The sequence below is a fragment of the Brachyistius frenatus genome, unplaced genomic scaffold (genome assembly GCF_029030835.1).
Source record: "Brachyistius frenatus isolate BFR_SWC_R1_liver_20210118 unplaced genomic scaffold, ASM2903083v1 Contig_2, whole genome shotgun sequence".
Taxonomy (NCBI): domain Eukaryota; kingdom Metazoa; phylum Chordata; class Actinopteri; family Embiotocidae; genus Brachyistius; species Brachyistius frenatus.
In genome coordinates, this window is record NW_027210601.1 from 5250200 (window position 1) to 5267508 (window position 17309).

At 40.2% G+C, this 17309-nt stretch overlaps 1 protein-coding gene across 4 annotated transcripts in view; it reads left to right on the top strand.

Annotated features, from left to right (window-relative positions):
* The window catches only part of elmo1 (engulfment and cell motility 1 (ced-12 homolog, C. elegans)), a 101003-nt gene that overhangs the window by 4875 nt on the left and 78819 nt on the right, over window positions 1–17309 (top strand). The window lies entirely within an intron of this gene.

The following is a 17309-nucleotide window of genomic DNA, read 5'->3' on the forward strand; positions in this document are numbered from 1 at the left end:
TTTTACATTTCATGTGTGGATCTGATCCCTATGGGTGGAGTTTAATAGTATGGGATTGCTTGATGTGTCTGTTGCGGTCCATATACAGATGGTAGCTGTCACACTCCCTTGCTTGACCATCAATCCATACACCTATGCTTCCTTTGATTCATCTATCCTTGAATTCATCCATTCACACATCCATCGTTCTTTTTTTTTTCTGTCCATGAAAACATGATCAACAAATGCTCAACCAAGCATAGGAAAGATATTGCTGAATCCATCTCTGATCTGATCTAAATGGTTTGGAAGGGATCAGAAGTGAGTTTGAATCCCTTAAACTAGGGGGAAGGCTATGGCTCAGTCAGTAGAGTGGGTTGCACACTAATCAGAAGGGTTGGTGGTTCAATCCCCAGCTCCTCCTGCCCAAGCGCCCTGGAGCAAGACACCAAACCCCACATTGCTCCCGATGGTGCACCATCAGTGCGTTGTAAGTCGCCTTGGATAAAAGCATCAGCTAATTGTAATGTAATGTAACCCCTAGAGGGGGTTGCAGAAAATCTGATGAATTACCTAATGTGATGTCACTTGAGGGTTGTTCTAATACTAAAAGTGAAGGGGGTGTGGAGCTTACCAGACCCCTGTAACCTGATCTCTGCTTGAGGCTGCCAGGCCTTTGCTACATTAACCTCTTAAAGGATAACACACTAGAATCTGAATTGATTTTTAATGCTTTTTTGGGTCTTATTTGGTGACATCTGTGGGGGAGGCTACTCTTTCAACAGCAGCCACTACAGGGTTCCAGGATGTTCTCAGTAGTGTGTTTTGTAGGCTGAGTGTGAAGAGTATCAAAGTCCTAATCAGTCCTTAAGAGTTCAGAGGTGTTCTCCCCCCATAAAATCAACAAGTGCTTTATGGCCCTCTGGCTGACTTTTGAACCACTTTATGAGCCCTTGCTGCAGACTTTTCTTGAAGAAATTACCCACAATCCTTAAACGTCCTAACTAGTACTATACTGGCATTGTATTTAATGAGGAGAGTTGAGGTTATGTTGATCAATGCTGTGATGGTTTGGTGCACAAGGATCAGGGTGAACTTTGGGCCTGATTCAGTCTGTTTTTAAGAAACCTTCTAACTTAGTTTTTTTTAATTTTAGACTTTCATTTTTACTTTATTGCCAAACATTTCAGTCTTTTCCTTGAGTTTCTCTCTTTTTCATTCTCTTTTCAAAAGTGTTTGAAGAGTGATTAAGGAGTCTCAATTTCCTTTCATTTATATATTGATTAGAAAATGACTCTGTTAAGATTTAATTTGTTCCTTGCTGTGACTGGAAGGGAAGCAAAAATACAGTATGTGCTCAAGATACTGGCAAAATGTGTACCTGTATGTGTGTGTGTGCAACTTTTTATAACGTACATTTTCGGTGGTGTTGTTGCCTCAAAAGCTTTACCCCTCAAACACGAACCCAATTTTAGATGGAAAGTTCTCTTTGGTATTTCCCCTCTTGTTTGCTCATAGCTGCATCCAGCCTGTTCATTTCAAGTTATTTCTGTTAACCTGTGAGTAGAGTCGTGGGGAGAGGTGCAATAACGCAAGACTAAATGTGCTGTATGATTAATGTATGGGCTGAGATTAAGGATTTGAACCCATTCTGTCACGACGCGCGCGCCTCCGCGGTGTCAACTTGCCGCTGCAGTGTTTACTAGTCAAGGCTACCTCCAGAGACAGGAGATTGAGGAGGAGTGGAGGGCCAAGGTCACCGGCTCACTTGTTCTGTTAAACTGGGGAACTGCAAGCCTTCGATTGAAGGTGTTATGATTTATATTGGAGCTGCCTCTGAGTCCCTGAATAAATGAACAGGGACATTTGAGAAACAAAACACTTTGATATGTCCCTCTCTTATTTACTTCTACTTTCTCTCTCTTCATGTCTCTCGTGTGAAAACTTTTACTAGCTGACCCTTTGTCTTTATTTAAAAAAAAGTTCTTGCATTCTCATCACTGCTTCTTCCTTCATTTTCTCAACAGAGTTGTCCACTTATACACTCTGCATATACATCTTGCCCAGTTTCTGACCCCCACTGCCCACACACTGCCCAACAACACCAACACCAACACCACCACCACCACCACCACTACCACCAGCAGCACATGCTCAAAGCTTCAGTGTTCTTCTCTCTTGCTGCCAATGTGAAGCTCAGTAGCAGCCTGAGTTGCGTTTCTGTGGGCTGTAGCCAGCCAGTAAAAAAATATGAATAATCACCATCAAACCCTGATGATGCCTTTCGTCACTTGTTTGTAACAAGAAAGTGTGATCTGGAAAACAGGTCTTCTTTAGGCCTTCTAAAGCCTTCCTTAGGGGGATGCTGATGCCATCAAAGAGCAACAGGTGAAACTCATTGAGAAGCTTAAACCAAAGAGCTCTTGGATGGGTCTTATTTTCTTTACTCTGTGGAAGAAGCAATGTTTAACTTGCGTTCACATTCCCTGTGTTTATTTTCTGTCCACACAATGTTTGAAGTCATGCAAGAATTGAGAGATTTTACATTTGTTTCTGTTAATTTCCCAGGCTGTTTGGTCTATCAACCACATAAAAATTTTTTTTTAAAAACGCAAGCAAACTTTTCATTAGACCCTTATTTGTCCCTTCGCTGCCTTATGAAGCCGGGAGCTGAGTAATTGCTACAGCACATTAGGCTTCTGGCTCAGTTCACTCTTTTAACATTGTTAAAAGAAGAGTATTCTTCTGTAAAGACACTTGAAGGTGAGACAGTTTTCTTTGGCAGAGATTTCTTCCTCCTGTTTTGTGCTTATCATTGTTTTTGTTTATTGTCAATCCTGCCAGCTATGTTTCTATAGATACAGGTTTTTCCCTGCCATCTGAGAATAAACATCAAGGAGTATTTTGGGTCTCCCAGACTGGTTGAATCATCACACTGAGCTCAGGATTCTGTCGCTGTATGTGGCCTCAGCAGATTCTCCATCTGTAAACCACCTGCCTTACCCTGTGTCACCCTGGCTGGTCGGTGCTGGCCACACATCAGAGATTTCCATTTCCTGTGGATGTTACATGTTGTCACTGTGCTTAGGCCTTATCTTATTCCCGGCTATGTTGAACTGATGAATACCATGGTACAGCTCAGCTTGATCAGGCTCAGCATGGCTCTCTATTGGGAAAAGAGGGGTATTGTAGTGGCAGACAAGCTGGGTTTAATGTTGCCTTCGGGGTTTGTTGCTGTGTCTGTTCTTTTGTTGTCTGGAGGGGAAGCTTAGCACCCTGTGTTTGTATTTTTGTGTGTGTGCATGTCTGACTTGTCTGGCTGCATTTTCCAGCCCAGACAGTGCAGCAGAAGGAAGGCACAGGAAATACCAAGGGCAGTTTTACAATAGAGAGCTAACAGGACACGCTCTAAACCTGGTGAAAGTTTCTTTACATACACAGAAGGAGAGGTTTCAGGTTTGAGTTAATACCAAGAAAAACAACCATGGTTTACACGAAAAGTGGATTTGAATGTACTGTAAAGGCCTCTTTTGAACTGCAGTTGAAAGGTGAACCACTTCCTGCCGATATCTGCATGTGAACTGATCCATTTCCTGTTGACAAAGTCTGAAGAGAAAGGTCAAGAAGTGTAGGCACAACCCCACAACCCGAAGTGAATCATCTTTCATGTTTTTAAACATTAAACTGTATCAATTACAGGACAGGCTGACAAGGGAAGCATGTGTCTGTTTCCATACTTTTAGTGAAAAGATGTATGGGGGGGGGGGGCTGATATGCACCGATTACATCATTTCAATGACATCGTACCCACAGCAATGAAAGCCTGGCCTGAGGAATGCCCTCCACTGACCCCCCCCCCCTCCTCTCCCCCCTTCCCCACTCTTCCTCTGTTTCTCTGTTTCATATAAATGTGGGTTACATGCAGTTAACCCATAAAAGGCAAAAATGAAGTTCCTTGAATCTCATACCCAAGTCCATAAATAGACAGACTTTACCCTAATTTCAACTCTGCTTCTGTACCACAAGCAAAGCCCCCACCCATGATTTTACTGTATAACTTGACAATAATAAGGCGGCTACTGGCAAAGTCCCAATGAATGGCTTCTGTAGGACTCGGGCAGGGCATACAGAAGGGGATGAAAGTGTTTTAGCAGTGGCCACTCACCACACTGCTAGGGTGGAGGCCTAGCTGGCATTGCCACTGGCTCGTGACTGAACAGGCAGGGCTGAGGCCTGTCAGTGGGTAAACACAGGGAGGGAAGGGCATTGGTGCAGCATATGGTTTTAAAAAACAAACAAACCGTGAGGGATAAATAAATAATAGGAGGGCAGTGGAGAGTGGGAAGCTGAGGGGCAGAGCTATAGGGTTAGCAAATTAAAGGGTGAGCCCAAAGATGGGACATGGGGCATCTGTCAGGAGAAGGGGGGGTGTTGTGGTGACAGGGCGTAGCATGTGTGAAGTGGAAGCCGGGCAAATAAACTCAGGAGACAAGAATAAAAGAACAGGGAGCAGGGAGGAGTATTTCAGAGACGGTACTCAAGAAAACCAGCAATACACTGAAAATATTTTTGAAAATCCACCCCACTATATTGTTCTTTGCAAGCATGAGCTCATGTGTGGCTGTGTGCAGTGGTGTGATACTGATGAGCCGTTGGTGGTTGGTGAATAACATTGTGCCTCCAACAGTGCAGTCAGTCAGTCGTTCAGTGTAGTGTAGAGGCGAGGACCAAAAGAGTGTCGTGGTGAAACCGGGTCCTGAAACTACCCAGGACATGGACGTGGGTGTTTTTGCATGTGTGTGTGTGTGTGCGCGGGTTTGCTTGATGTATAGCCACAGCTGGGGGCCTGTGGGAGGGGACGGAGAGACAGCTGGCAGGGCAAAGGGTGAGTGTAACGAGGAGTGTGTGTGACAGCCACAGTGACTCCTTTGTTCCCACTCTCTTGTGCCAGTCACAGCAAATAGATGGCTGATCTGTGAAGTGACTGAATCCTTTCATAGCACCTAGACCAGATACACAGTCTACACTAGCTTTCTCCTCAGCCTGTGTGTGTGTGTGTGTGTGTGTGTGTGTGTGTGTGTGTGTGTTTGCGTGACTCCATACTTCAGAGAGCTGGCAGTGGGATCAGCAGCAGGAGATTTCCACAAGAGAGCTCATAACCATCTTCCATAATGTCAGGGCTCCCGTAGAGCGCTTATTACGCTTGTGATGATAGTCATCAGTCCTCACATAATTGTAGCACCAGTAACATTGAACAGTAGCCTGTTCGCTATATGCTAAGGTAATGAGTGTTTTTGAGGGCCTGTGTTCTCGCCGGAGTCATGGCTTAATAAAATTAGTAATTTTTGCTCTGGTGAAGAGGAGCTTTATATGTGCAGCAGTCCTGTGTGGTTTCTGGAGGAAATGCAGTTACTGTGTGCTTTGAGTTCATAAAGGTGCAAGGTCACTTGAGACCTGTTATTCAATCTACCTTTGTTAAACTTGTGGGTGGGTGTGGGTGTGGGTGTGGGTACACACGGGCATTTATCTTTCCCAGCACGTTAATTTTCTCTCTTCAGAATACCAGCATTCTTTAGATAATAGACCAATGGCTAGAGGATATACGCCATAGCTTATTCTCTACAATCAAAAGTGGCTTTTTTTTTTTTTTTTTTTTCTCTGAAAGCTCTACACTAAAGCATCCTCTCTCCCACCACCATTTAGCTTTCCAATGATTTTTTTTTTTTTTTTTTTTTAGGAGTTCAATAAGCCTTTTCAGTGGCTGACTTCTTCCTCTGAGTATCTGAACCATTTAGTTCAAGTAGGACAAGTAAAAATAGCTATGAATCAATCCCAAATGTTCTTGGGCTCTTCGCACATCTCGATCTAGGCTAGCACAAGCCAACAGGGAATGAAGCATTCAAAGCTGGGCAGAATGACTGGCAAACTGGCACTTTAGTGGAGGGCATGTTCATTAAGTACGTGACTGGTGGCAGCGATTCGGGCCTTGACACACTTTAAAAACCATTAAAGAGGCAGCGGTGGATTATGGTTTGTTGAGTTATGATGGTGATATGACCTTTTCATTATTACATGCTTCAGTGGAGATGGTAATCCTCTGAGCTATTGAATTTAGCTAAGTGGAGACCATGTTTCCATTAAGAAATGTATATGATGTGTACAACACCGCAGCAGAAGTTCATGGCAGACCAAATTATCGATTGCGCTGAAATGTCACATGGCGGTGTGATTCTGTGACAGACCTGCAGGGAGAAGAAACAACGCGCTGCATGGGGACAAAGAGCAACTGTAGATCTTGAGATTATTTGCGATGTAGGATGTATTCATACTTTTGAAAAATGATTTGCATAAGCCGCCTTTGTCAAATGAAAAACTCGTTTTTATTTTTAATGTTAATTCTCATAAATCACTGCTGACAACTCACTTTAGCCATGCTAAAGTTGACCCACACTGTTGATATATCACTGATATCACTGTTGCTTCCGCCCTCTGATTGAATTGTAGACGCTAGTGCGGCCTAATTCACTTCTTTTCATCTCATTCTTACATAGGAACAGCTCTGCAGTATTTGCAGGGACCTGCAGGTAGCTTGACTGCATCACACCAAGTGCTTCTAGATAGATAGATAGATAGTTACTTTATTAATCCCCAAGGGGAAATTTTCTCGCTACAGCAGCATTTATAGACACAGGAAATAAATAAAATAACAGTAAAAAATATTAAATATAAAAATACACAGTATATACAATAAAATAGAATACAACAGAATAGAATAATTAAATTAAAACTAACTAAACAATAGTGCAAAGTTTTTTTTAAATATTTAAACAACCAAGAAAAACAGACAACAGTGTTATTGTTGTGTGATGGATTTTGCCAGAGGTGAGTTATTGTACAGTCTTATTGCAGCGGGCAGGAATGATCTCCTGTATCGGTCCTTGTGACAGCGGAGCTGGAGGAGTCTTTTGGAGAAAGTGCTCCGCTGTCCCTGCAGAAGGTGGTGGAGAGGCGGGTCAGGATTATCCAATGTGGATAATAGTTTCCTAGAACTAGTTTTACCTTATATTACTTTAGCAAATGACTAAACATTGGTGCACAGCATGACAAACTGTTCACAGCCTGAATGGGAAACAGAAACAAAACTAATGTATGCGTTTGTGAGATGAAGAGAACAGTAAAAAGGCCAGAACTAAAATGAGTCAGAATCAAGCAGCAAGTGTGATCACCCGTTGTTTTGTGAACGGGTGTCATGAAGCCTCGAGTTCATATAATGGCTGTCATCATCTTCCAAGTTCGTAGGGTGAATTGACCATATATGGACGAGCTTGGCGGGAGCAAGCGGTGAATCTGACTCAATCTGATTGGAAACCCCATGAAACTACATAATGCCCACCAATAGCCGTAACCTGACTGCACCACAAGTCTGTCAATCAAACAGACAAGCCCCCAAAAACATGGCTTTTTGAAGCTTATTTTGTGTTATTTTGAGTGACTTTAGCTAACAATACCAAAATGACTCACTGAAGAAATTTATTGACTTCGTATTTCATGAGAGAAGTTGAATGGAACCCAGAGGCTTTTTAGAGCACTTCCAGAAAGAAAACTTGCTTGTTATTTTTTTAGGAATAGGAAACAGATTTATTGTACTTTGCAAGCAATATTCTTCCATGCTTGCAGCATTGCAGGTTGACACTGCATAAACTACATTACCAAGAAAAGTCAAAAATATATATGACGATGTAGACTGAAAATATTACCCAAAGCTGCTTTACCAGCAGTGTACAGAGTTTGTGTGTAGACCTTATCATTCTCTGTTGACTCCGACTTTGAGGGGCACAAATAAACTCCAGAAACAGTTCCATCAAAATTTCGTGGGAAACTTTGCATTTCAATACAAACACTAGGGTCGAATATTCGTCGTCTTCCTGTGTATACAACTGTTCGGGTCTCCCTGATAGGATACGGTCTGAAAGCAATCCTGGTTGTGTATGTTTGTCTAAACGCTGAGCAAAATGAAAGCCTGGCCTTGGTGGCTCAGCAATCATTTGCAATGGAAATTCCCTGACCTGGGATGCCCAATCCATCACAACCCATTTAGCTCAATGGAGCACATGCCAGCCCTGCCAGCGCTGTGAGCAAAGGGAGTTAAGCTCCTATAATGTAACAAAGCAGGTCTGAAAAAAGCTTTTTAGTCATCAGCTTTCCAGTAACCTTTTATTTAAAAACACAAAGACTATAGTCATAAATGTAATGCTTTTTGCAAGTAGACTGTCTGTAACTTTTTATGGTCAAAGTGAATCCGTTTAATCAAATCTATTTTTACATTAAATCAGTAAAAATAAAAAATAAATCTTTTCACAACATCAATGCCAGCTCTTTCAAGGACCGAACTCATTAAATTAGGAGCTAAACCAAATATGATGTTTACTTAATTTGCTGAATTGCACTATTTTATACTTTTAATTTAGCCCCTCTTGACTCAAATCTTATTCTTTCTTTTTTTTTTTTTTATTGCTAATTCACTCGAATGTTTGAGCTTCACTGTGGAGAATAATGTGTGTGTAGAATACTTTTTTTTTTACTTTCATCTGTTGTAAGAGAAATACTTAAATCTCTGTGCACTGGCAGGAGTTTGTGATATCACAACTAGTTTGGAAGCCAGTTGTGGTCCAGTGTGTAATCTGCAGAGATGTGATGTGGAAGCTTTTAGTACACATTCACTGACAGTGGATATTACAGTGAAGTAGGTTATAGGAGACATCTTTGGCTGTAGGCAAATGAGGTAAGATCAGAGTGAGCCCGATCAGACATGTATACCATATTTGAAAAGCTTACATCAAAGTGAAACTGGACCTTTTCTTCCTGTTGTTTTTGTGACATATTTTCAGTCTAGCTCTGTCTCGTTTGGAAAGTATACAGGTGCATAACACAGGGCATGATAACGCACTCATACAGTGAATGCACTTGTTATTTTCTGCATTTTCATAATTGAAATTGAGATATAAATATTCTAAAGAGTCCATTTTGAACCTACTTTTTGATCTTTAATATTGTTCTTTGTGTTTGCAAAGTGTATTGGGCCCATGTTCCTGAGTGATTTTGCACTCTGAATAGAATAGGATACAATACAATAGAATTGCAGCTGGACTACAACACGTTTACTGACGTTTACTGTTGTTTAATTAGCATCGCAACAACCAAGAATTCATGCCACTCAGTTTCAAACTAACAAATCAAAATTAGAGAACATTAGTATCCAGTAAAATAAAAAATATTTAATTGATACATGCTATAAATGTATGCTGTTATTTTTCACCCTGGTAACATTATCTTTGTACTTGTTCATTTATTTTGAAATAAATCTTTAACGTGGTAAGGTGGGTACCATGACACACGAAGCCTGACACCTACAGTAATTAGCGTACCATTGCCATACTGCCCGTGCTCCTGGCCAGTTCTGCTCTCCTTTCTCTCTAAAAGGAGTGAAACTAACCCTTTAGCTACAGTACTGTTCTTGCATAATCCCGCCTGCTCTATTCTGAGATTTACACGTAGCTCATGCCTTGTCAGCAGAGTGCAGGTTCGTGGGATAACTGTGTGTACAAATAACTTCCCAAAGCACCCGCCTTTTCATTCAGCTCACAGAAGCTGCACCGACATTATCTTCCTCGGGAGCAGCGATAATCCAGTTTAGGGATAAAATATCCCTCAAGAAGAGCATTCAGTTAGCTGAGAGGAGATAACCACTGTCTGTTTTATGAATGAGAAACCCCACAGAGCAGAATGTAAAAGGCAGTGTTACTCTATTGTCTTCTGCTTGCGTGCGCATCTTTTCCATAACAACCTTTTGTCTGGTACATTTTCTCCTGCTGTCTGGGTGTAATTTTAGCAGTTTGAGGAAATGAAATTGCAGGCTTTTTAAAAAAAAATTTATTGCTAAACTGCAGAATCAGAAGATGCTTGAGCTTGACCCTGCTGAACTGAACGGTCGGGGCCAGTTAAAACACAGTGAATGAATGCAGATTGTTAAGAATTTTTTTTTTACATAAAAGAAGTGAGCAGAAAGCACTTTGATTACCCAATCGCTTCTTTTGTAAAGTTTGTGTTTTATTTTTTTTGGCAAAGTTTGGATGAGCCAGAAGAGCAGGCATTTGGAAAGGCAGAGGTATTGATTTGCCCTGCAGGAACATGTTTTGATTAGTTACATAGTGCGTAACTGTAGCAAGTCCTAACTTGTCTATCGTGATGTTCTTTTTGTTGTTTTTTCAATGAAAGCCTAGTTTCATAACCTGAACTGTGTCAGAGTTTTTAATAGACTAAAGGCAGTTTATGTTTATGTGGTTGTTTGCCTTCTCTGAAATGCACCCACTTAGAGAGAGAGAGACAGAGATGCTCGGATGTGCTCGCTGTTCTGCTAGAGTAGTCAAGGTCACTTTATGATGGAGGCGTTTTTCTGCTTGTGAATGAAGAATGCTTGCTGGTCCTTCCTTGCGCTACAACGCCTTCCGCCTCCTCCAATAAAACCACACACACGGATACATACAGGCTTCGCAGTTAGACAATGGGACTATAGACCTGTTTCCATGACTTTCCTCTCTAACCAACCAAAAAGCACCATTTGTCCCCGCCTTGGTCACATGACCTGACAGGGTTTTTGTGTGGTCCCCTCTATACACACACAACCACAGATAGAGGTCCAGTGAACTTTTTCAGGGTGGCTTGTTCCTTGAAGCGTGGCCCCAGAGGCTCCAATCGTTGTTGTCTGCAGTGATCAGTCAGGGGGGAGCTCCGGTCAAACTATTCCCCATTCCCCCCCCCCTCCCCCTCCCAACTCTGCTGCGTTTGAAGAATTACACTTTGATGTTTTTCTACAGCACAAACTTGTTGTCTTTGGAAGCAGGTCACAATTTTCACTGAGTTACATTTGACTCTCTTGAGTTCACTCCAGTTTTTAGCAACTGTTTCATAGCATTGTAAAAAGGAACTTTTCAAAAGCTTTGCTTTTGATAAAGAGAAAATTTAAGAATCTACAGTGGGAGAATTTTGTTCTTTCTTAGTCTTCAGTCTCTTTGTTTCTCCCATGTGGTGGAATTAAGATAGTACTTTCACTTTTCAAACTTGTTCATTGAGTATACTAAAAATAATATATGAATATATAATATCTATATGTAACAGACGAAACCATGCAAAACACTAGTTTATCAATGATGAGGGATTATTTTATATATATATATATATATATATATATATATTGGAGTTAGAAAATATTTGATAGTTTGACTTCTGTGTTGCCTATGATTAGAATATATTGCGCTTTGTATTAAACTGAACTTTGGCTGAAAAGAAAATGTGGTGTGAAGGAGCTGAGATTCAAATTTTGCTGACAGACTAACCTTTTTCTGCGCTATTGTTTTTGTACAGATTAAACAAAGAAGATGTAACTGGCTAAAGTTTTAGAGGTGCTGGTTGATAAAGTGTCATCCCTTTGGACAAAGCTAGGCTAAGTGTTTCACCTGTTTCTAGTCCTTATGCTGATGCAAACTCCTTCAGTTGCATTTAATGTAACCTAAGAAAGCAAATTAAACGTTATCAATCTCTTTGCTATGAATATTATACAACTGTAAAAAGCTCGTCTGAAGCATTGTAATGCTCAGCATTTGGCCAATTTAGAGAACATGAAAGGTTTCAGCTGCCAAGCCTTTAGCAGTTTTTTCCCCCTTTTTATTTGCTTAAATTGTTTGTTTTTATGTGACATTATTTATTTACAATGAGCATATTTAGAAGATGGCATTTGGCCCATGTAGTTCTCGAGTAAATGTTTACAATCGTAAACACTTGGTTGAATCCATATCATAGTCTGCATGGATATTAGATCCATCCACCTCTGTTTGGAGTATACATGCAGTCACATTACAGATCCCAGTTTGTTCCTTTAAGTAGGCTCCTCTTCCCTGCCTCATCCTAATGGTCCAGCTATGCAAGTTGATTACACCAAAGACCCCATGGGCCTGCAGCCAGACCAGCCAGTGTGGAGCCTTGGGACGCACATAGCATAGCCAACATTTTTATCTCCCTAACCCTGAGGTAATTTAAGGTTTAGAAGCCGCTGTTATCAGCCTCAGAATTCAATCAGAGGTCTGTGAAAGCCTTTTGGTAAAGATCAGAACTGATGAGCGGTCGAGTGTGCAGAATTTCTTTGGAGGAAATTGTGATGGTAATGTGTTTTTCATGGGAACTCGAGGATCTCAACCTGCTTATTACTAAAATAGAGGCTAACGTCTATCTGCTGAAAGCACAAATCATCATATACTCTGATTTACTCTCAACACAGCTAGAATCCAACATTCCCTGACAAAGTTAATGTTTTCTTTCAGCTTCTGCTTTGGATCCACTTTTGAAGGCAACATTGGTCAAACAGGATTTTCACAAGTCAGTCCTACTATGTTCTTTAGTTTGGAAGAAATACACTTTGGAGAGTGGGTGTTTGACCTGGATAGGCCGCTTCCAACAGGGCTGAGAAGCCTGAGAGCAGAAGGTCACACTGTCAGTGACTCACAAAGCCTGTGGGCACACGCACACACACACACACACACACACACACACACACACACACTTTTCCCTAACTGGCAGTGAAAAGCCTTCCAGGGTAAACACCTAATTGTGTGCCTCTTTTTTGTTTTAAAGCTCTCAGTGCCTGACCTTGATGCTGACTGATATTGAGTTATGTAATGGGGGAGGATGGCATGTTATTTTTAAATCTAAAGAGAAAAGAGATTGTGTTTGAACAGAGCCCATAGCCTATTGTGTTTCAGTTAGTTAGAGGCAATAGAGGAAAAAAACAACATGTGTTATAGTCAACTTATGCAACGCTCTTGAATACACATGCTGTAAGTGCAGAGGATTAAAATATACACACACGGGTATTTTAATCGTACGGCTCATGTTTCATAAGCACTTAAATATCCCAGAATATCATGGGCTGAGATCGATTAGAGACAATGATGAATATCATTCATAAACAATGTGTCACCATGTTTGTCAGCATTTTGAAACCTATTGAATGCTGAAAACATCAAATACATTCAAATAATAATCCAAATGAATTCAGTCATCAATCATCATATTGACAAAGAGAAAATGGCCCTTTGGCTGTTAAATGTGAAAAGTTTTGGATTAATTTTAGATCAAACATGACCACTTGGTTGTTTCTTGTAGTTGTAGAGTTATCCGGCCAATCGTCAGATTTGTTTGATACTGTTTATGTATTTTTGTTTTGTATTATTATTCCTTATATTTACTTAAAGGAATAGTTTGACATTTTGTTTTGACATATGTTGATTCCGCTTTAGAGATGATAGTACTGTATTTGTTTTTACTGACATGACTGTCATCATTCTTGTTGTTGTTTTCTGTACCTTGACACACAAGTCACTTCCTTTTAATGCCTTTTTTTTCCCATCTTCCATTCAGTGTTGAACGTGGGTTAAGTAATGCCCTGTCAATTTACATAATTGACATTTGTTTTCAGTTTTTTCTTTCTGCATTTCAGACAGAGAAGACGAAAAGGAGGGTCTCGATGATTGATGACTTGAGTGGAGTGTTGACTGCAGCTAAGAGCATGATAATTTAAGAATATGGGTAATTAACACAATTTGTCATGATTGAACTACAAAACAAAAGTGTAAACATCCAAAGCTGGTAAGAAGTATGCAGTAAACTACATTTATTACATCCATATCCATTTTTACCACTTATCTGCTGTGTTGTACACATGGGCTTGGTCCATTTCCCTCTGAACCTGTTTGAACCATCTTAGAAGTCTGCGAGAGTCAGCAAAAGATTCTCCTGTGTGACCACGTTCCAATATTATCATTATAAACTATCCCATGGGATAATAGGACGGTACTTGCACAACCCATGGGCAGAGAGACCAAACTAAAACAGTGTATTTTTACTTGACATTACACCCAGGAGTGATTGGTCCAATTAAGTAGCTGCTGTAGCAAGCAGGTTGTGTACCTATTAACATTGCCTTTTGAGGTTGTCACTCCTGACTGTGGCCGTGTACTCCGTATGTAATGTGGCATTTGGACTATATTTTTGCTGGGAAAATCTGTTTTAACTGCTCTGTTTTTTTTCTTTTTTTTGTGTGTGTGCAGGTAATATAGGAAGCCACTTATACCACCCATTCAGTCTTATTTTTGTAAAACTCGTAAGGTCATGTTTTCATGACACTGCTTTCAGTTGACAGTTTTGTAATGTAATCAAGCAATACTGTTTGTTTTGATGATTTACAGACCCGGCATTTGCATACAGGGAGGACTGTTGATGATGATGATGATGATCTGGACTCTGAGAAGATGTAATTCAGTGGAGATTATTTATCCAATAAGAATGGCTTGCTGTATATGGCCCGTGATAATTTCATTACTGGTTGTCTCTTATCAAGTTCAGACTTCCTTCTGAGACTTTGACAAGCAGGAATTCTGTCTTTCCCAGTATCCGGTTTGAACTAGTCATCCTGGGATTTTGTATTTTTGCATGTTAAAATGTTTTGTTTATCCATTTCAATAAGAAAAACTATCATATTGTATCCAGCCACAGGGAGTTACTGGTGTGTTCTTAGTGCCTGTTTTGTTTTAGGAAGCAGGATATTGGGTTATCATACACCTACCTATGAGGGGTTGTTTTCAAGGTGGTGTGTAGTCTTGATATGTCTTTCTGCTCTCTATAGTGATCACATATAACACAGACCACTGTATGCTGAAACTTGTGGATCATAAATGCTGAGTTTGATGATTACAAGTAAACCTTGTTACTCCTCTGAAATGGAATAAATTTGGATGTGTTCTTGAATATTAGATTATCCCCTGAGGTGTTGTGGAATTATCTTTGCCTGACAACCTCCTCTGCAAGCAAACTGTGGGGATGTGAAGTTCATTTTGTGTTCAGAAATAATGGGAAAGAAAATGTCTGAATAAGAAAAAGGGGTTATGAAACACTTATCAGCTGAATGATGTCAACACCTGTCTGACATTATTCAAAACCTGATTTTTTTTTTCACCCCATTTTTGGTTTTCAACTGACACTTTGATCTTGAGCCATTTAGAAATGAGTGTAACCATAAGCTCACATCCTTGAATCACCAACACCACAGGCAAACAGTAATAGTGTGTGCTGCGGTCCGAGTGACTTGAATCACTTCAATAGTATAATAAGCAATTAGTGATAATTAGTCTGTTTTTGAAATAATGCATCATGTATAATTTCCTGTTTGTAGATACAATGGTTATTTTTACTTTATTTAATGCTTAAAAAGAGTTGAAATGAGACAAAAAAAAAGGATGAAATACTACAGGTTACATCCAAATTTTAGGTTTACTCAACTAGATTTTTGCTTTGGTCGAAGCTACAATGCATTTACAGTATGCGACTACGCAGTAGTCATGTCGATGGCTTGCAAATCAAATCCCAAGTCACTGCTACACCAGTTTCCAAGATTCCCCCATGTTGCCAGTCATTAATATCTGATTTTGACCTTTATGTTTATTAGTAGTAATTTAATAAAATTACATTTTCTTTCAAATTTGCACACTTAGGCTCAATAGCTCTTGACTGGAACAACAAACCACCAGTCAGTAGCCACTCTGAACCAAACTGCTTCTGGATCACCTAAAAAACAAGTTTATTTCTGTAATTCACTGAGATTTTACATCTGCTGAAAGAATTTATAAAACCACAACAAACTGGGCACGTGTAAACACTGCAGCAGTCATACTGAGTTTGACTGTATATCATAAACGTCCAAGGCTGGACTGTGACTTTAAAGGAAACGGGGATTTAAATTCCTCAGCAGTGTTGTACCCAAACATTCAGGTTTTGAATTTTGACTAGAAACCAGAAGGGGGAATGTAGACGGGGGTGACCTGGAGGAATTTTGATCGGCTGTCGACAGATATGGTTCAGCGTCCCGAATGGGTCAGCTGGGCTCAGAGAGCACAAAGGCAGGGCAGTCAAGAGGTTTCAGTTTCCCTGACTAACAGCTGTATAGATAACAAAAGTATATTATAGGTCCTCCAAACTTTTTTACTTACTGAGGTCACAATATGTAAGGTTGACTTTGACTAACCACTTGACAGCTGTGCTCACATGCAGCTCTGTCTTCTTTCGTGTCTTTTCTTGGCTTGGCACAAGACAAAACTTCTTCAACTTCTTGTTTTGTTTTCACTGGTGTTGCTGTTGCTGTGTTGAAATAATTTCCTACTTGGATGCTTGCCTTTCTGAGGCTCTATGGGAGTTTGTCTCAGAAGTAAAAGTCCTGGATGTTCGCATTTATGGAACTGTACGAACCAAAACTGACCTCAGCTTGGGTGGAGTAAACATCTGTTTTTGTGTGTCATTTGCACAGATTGACTGTTGCGCTCTCAGTCTGAAATGAAGATGTCATAGCCTCGCTCAAACACTAAATGTTTAATTTGGGCATTTAGCCTCATTATCAGTGGTTGTTTTTTTTGCGACAGTATGAACCGTCTGACTCACTCTGTTGGTGCTTATTGCAGACTGTTCAGGCTCTGTGGTAATCAGGGGGAGCTAGTAGTGGAAGTGAAAGTGTGAGTTGCATTGGTTGATCATTTCTGGCTATATTTTGCCAACAATATTGAATTTGTTGGTCAGTCTGACAGTCCAATGCTTTGGTGCAAGCTGAAATACACTCAGGGGCCACTTTATCAGGTAAATCTTTCCATTTTAAAATCATTTCATGCAACTATTTAGCCATAAAGTATACTTTTATAATGCCTATGATGACAGAGTTTGTGTTTAGTGGTGGCGGTATTGTACTGGACTACATTATATTAAGAGGTGTTTCTATTAATCGGCTTGCCTCGTATTTAAACGGGGACAACACATTTAAAACACTTCCCAATTTAATGTAGAACAGTACAGTACTACATATGAATATGTTGTGCATTTTGGAGTAATCACAAAGAGTAAGAGGAAAATTCCAATTTGTCAGTTTTCTTTTCTTCTTGGGACACATTTGCCTTGAATTGCAATTTATTGTACAGGTGTACCAAACAAAGTGGCAACTGAGTGTATCTCAACAACTAATGGATGGATTGATGGAGCATTTGACATTCATGATCCCCAGAGAATGAATCCTACTGACTTTGGTGATCCCTGTGGCTTTTTTTCTACAATCACCATTAGCTTGATGTCTTTGATAGCATGAAAGATCTTGACAACTACTAAATGGATTGCCTTGAAATTGCAGATATTTGAGATTACCAGTGGATACATTCTAATATATTTAACTTTATAAATATTTAAAA